The 4,343-nt window shown below is 47.1% G+C and overlaps 1 pseudogene; it reads right to left on the reverse strand.

Moving 5' to 3' along the window:
* Positions 1–1,891: 1,891 nt before the first annotated feature.
* Positions 1,892–3,327, reverse strand: LOC108375047 (uncharacterized; annotated as a pseudogene).
* Positions 3,328–4,343: the final 1,016 nt, after the last annotated feature.

Here is a 4,343-nt window from a genome sequence, read left to right on the forward strand (position 1 = left end):
CAACGCCAACAACCGAGCCAAGTTTGGAAGAAATTGGTGCAGCGGTTACCAAGATATACACATGTAATTATAAGTGGGCGTGGCTACGCCCATTTTCCAAAAGTTTAAAATATTCTTATTTTTCGTCTGAAAATTATTGTAAATGTCAATTTTGAGTGAATTATATCCAGTAGTTACTAAAATATCGCAGTTTTCGTATTTCTGGAGATTACCGTTATATGGGAAGTGTTCGTGGTTACAGTCCGATTTCGCCCATTTTCAATACCAACCTACCTTGGATTAACAGAAACCTACATACCAAATTTTGTTGAGATATCTCAATTTTTGCTCGAGTTATCGTGTACACGGGCGGACGGACAGACGGACGGATAGACAGACATGGCTTAATCGATTTCTCTATTCATTCTGAGCATTTATGTATACATTTGTCTATATCTATCTTGATTCATTTTGGCTATTACAAACAACCGTTATGTGAACAAAATTAATATACCCTTGTGCACAAGTGCGCTCGGGTATAAAAAGTTTACAGTTCTCTTTATAAGATATTGATAGTTACAATATACATAAATGAAGATACTGGAATCATTATTATGGAACCATGTATGCGCTCTAAAAGAACAAACTGACGGTATGATGTACGGAGTAAATGCTTTAATTGTTTTGTATACAAGAGCGTAGCCAGCCTTTCACCTAGGGAGGCAGGAGTTTATATAGAGGGAAAAATGTTTTTAATAATTTTTATTTATTTTTTTTTTTTAATATATATTAAATGATTTTTGGTTTCAGGAAAGTAAAAGTTTTCTGAAATGTTGTTGTGGCGGCTACAACAACCCCGCCCAGATCGGTTAGTCCCTCAATTGTTGTCGTCAAGCTCCACTAACGGCAGCCCTAGGAAGCGTGCCGCCTCGACGGGGTCTGTCCATAGGGACAGGGGCGTTAGCGTGGATTTAGAGGGTATACGAACAGATGCTGTGAGTCTCCGCATTCCGAGCATTCGTTGAGAATATCTTCGTTTAATCTGCTCAGGTATGAGTTCAACCTGCTGCAGTAACCAGAGCGCAGTTGGGCTACGTCTGGCGGTAGTGTTCCCAGAACGGCATTCGCAAGTCGGGTGTCTACATAACTCGAGACTGCCTCTCTGTGAATGCCGTTCAAGGCCGGTCGATAAGCTGTCGGGTCCAGAGGTCTCGACTTCGTCCGTCAGTTTGTAGAGATCTCTCCTGACGTGCCTGGGCGAAGGCTCTTCTGCAAGGAGTTGGCTGCTTGGGTGACCACATCTGTGGCTCCCAACCAGGAACTGCCTGCAGAGCATTATGTTATGCTCCTTAACAGGGAGAATGTGGGCCTCCTCGTGCAGGTGGTGTTGCGGCGACATCAAGAGGCATCCTGTCGCTGTCCTTAGTGCCGTGTTCTGCTAAGTCTGCAACTTCATCCACTGCATCCTACTAATCCCCAGTGACCACACGGGTGCAGCGTGGTTCAGAACCGGCCGGCCAATTGCCTTGTACGTTGCCAGCAACGTTTCTTTGTCTTTGCCCCAGGTGCTACCGGCTAGCGACTTGAGGACCTTGTTGCGGATTGTAATTTGTTGACAATTGCGGTTGTATGCGCCGAGAAGGTGAGCAGAATATTACTCGAATATTACTCCGTGCTTCGGTTTGTTCACCATCGGAATTGGTGCATCGTCGACGTGAATTCCCAGTTGGAGTCTGACCTCCTTCGTCCAGAGGGTTGGGCTCCGAGCAGTAAGGAAGGGAGAAAGCTCGGCGAGATAACCGTTTACTTTCGAGCACAAGTCATCAATTCCATTCCCGGACACCGTGATCGAGCAATCGTCAGCATAAGAGACAATCGAGACTACCTCTGATGGTTGAGGGAGCTTTGAAATTTAAAAGTTAATTAGTAATGGGGAAAGTACACCACCCTGTGGAACCCCGTATTTTATTTCCCTCGGTTTGCTCGATTTGTCTCTAAAAGTTACTGACGAGTGACGACCACTCAGATAATTCACCGACCACCGTTTGAGTCCCTGTGGGAGAGAGGAGGCCTCTATGTCTTCTAGTAGCGTTGAATGGCTGACATTTTCGAACGCCTTAGACAGGTCTAGCGCTCCTAGAATGGTCCTCTCACAGGGGCGCTTTCGGTTTAGGCCACGAGTTATCTGGGTATTTATGGCGTTAAGTGCTATTGTTGTGCTGTGCACTTTACGGAACCCATGCTGTTGCTTCACTGGGGTCAAGTGGTTTGTAAAATACGGGAGTAGCAAGGCATCTAGTGTCTTCGCTACCGGGAAAAGGAGGGTTATCGGACGATAAGACTCTCCTTTGTTGGCTGGTTTCCCAGGTTTTAGCAGTGGGACCGCTCTCCCCATCTTCCAGATGGCTGGAATGACGAGAGTGGACATTGACAAGTTGAGGACCTCCGTTAGCTACGCTACTCCCGTAGGAACCAAATTTTTCAACATCAGCATGCATATTCCGTCGGGTCCAATGGCTTTGGAGGCTTTCACCTTCCCGACGGCTACCCTTACCCCACCGCTGGTGAAAACAAGAGGCGCACTTGGTTTTGGCAGTTTGTGCAGCCTTCTGGTCACTCGACGTTTGACTTTATCCACCGGAGGATGCAAGATGAACTGCCGGCTAAAATAGCTCGCGCATCGTTCCGGGTCCGACGAAGCGTGTTCACCAAAGTCTATTTCAACTCTATCGTCACGCTTCGTCGGGTTGGACAATGACCTCAAGGTTGACCAAAGCTTACTCACACCAGAGGCGAGGTTGCAGATCTTCAAATGCTCTTCCCATTTCTTCCGCTTATGTACGTTCACAAGTTGCCGAATCTCCGAGTTGAGATCCCCAATACGGGAATTTCCGGGATCGGCCTGAGGAAGGTTGTCGCGCTCATCGGCTAGGACAGCCACTTCTGCAGGAAAACTCGGACGAGGGTCCGGGATGCATTCCGATGGGATGAAGCGGGCTCAGCAGCAGTGACAACCCTGCGGAATTTACATTCACCTACGTGAACGTCGGTTGGTATGGGTAGTGCAGCGAAGGCGCTTTCAGTAACATCCTCGAATCCTTTCCAATCAGCCTTAGAAAAGTTGACATAGGTCCGGTGATCAATGGAAGCAAAGTCGGCTGGTTTCTCAATCGAGATAATTATGGGTAGATGGTCTGATGCTAAAGTCAGCATAGGTCGCCATGATACTCTGTTTATCTGACCAGCGCTGACTATTGTTAGGTCTGGCGAGCTGTAGCAGCTGCCCATAATCCTGGTGGGTGCGTCGTCGTTCATTGCGCAGAATGTCGAATCGCCTATCTGCTCAGCCAATTGTGTTCCCCTACGATCGTTTGACAGGCTTGAATGCCAAAGATCGTGGTGCGCATTGAAGTCACCAACTACCATACGGTTTTCACCTCTCAGAAGCGCATTTCAGGGTGATATCCTGCCCGGCAGCTGGTGGCAGGGGGTATATGTATGTTAACTATTTCGAGCTCGACATCGCCTGACCGGATAGCAATTCCCTGACATTCTAGGATGATATCCCAGCGGTCGATGTCTGCTTCGATAAGACGATACTGCACGGTGTGGTGCGTGATGAACGTTAGGCCTCCACCACGGTGCACGTTGTATCCGGCGCAATTCAACAGTTTTGAATTGCTGTGCAGCTTCGTCTCTTGGACCGCAGCTATTAACATTCCGTGCCGACCCATGAAGACCGTTATCTCCTCGATCTTGCTCTGAAGTCCGTTACAGTTGAATTGTAAAATCTTGGTGTGCCTAGGGAGACTTATTGTAATGTGGCGTATTAGTGATGAGTGTTGCTGTGCCGTGGTTGTGCCGTCAAATGCTCTGCTTACTGCTGCTGAGGCTGTTTCCCTGTGGTGTTAGTGGGCGGCGTCGCAGTTGGGGGTTGCGACCGAGCAGCACAGCATGGGCCCTCATAGTCCCTCATCCAATCTCGCGTGGTGCGCAGTTTTGAGCATGCCCTAAAGTGACACCAGCCAAGGCAGGTGTTGCACTAGGGATGGGTAGTGGGGGGTTGAAATTCGGTTTTTCGAATTTCGAACATTGCCTAACCATTCGATTATTCGATTCGAAATTCGGTGGTGCAAATTCGATTTAATTTGAATTTTTTCGAATTTCGCAAAATTTTTTTGAAGTGAAACTTCTTAATCGAGTTCGGAGATGTTTGCGTTAAATATTTAACATCAAGTCATAAAATCTGCATTTAAAAAAATTAAGAGTCGAATTAAAGGCTTGTCCTTTGGGTCTGCAACATAGTTTTAGTTCTATGAAAAGGGTGGTCACAGGTTAGAAAATCAAATTCAAATAATCGGTTC

The sequence above is a fragment of the Rhagoletis zephyria genome, unplaced genomic scaffold (genome assembly GCF_001687245.7).
Source record: "Rhagoletis zephyria isolate East Lansing unplaced genomic scaffold, Rhagoletis_zephyria_1.1 Rzeph_scaffold_08434, whole genome shotgun sequence".
NCBI lineage: Eukaryota > Metazoa > Arthropoda > Insecta > Diptera > Tephritidae > Rhagoletis > Rhagoletis zephyria.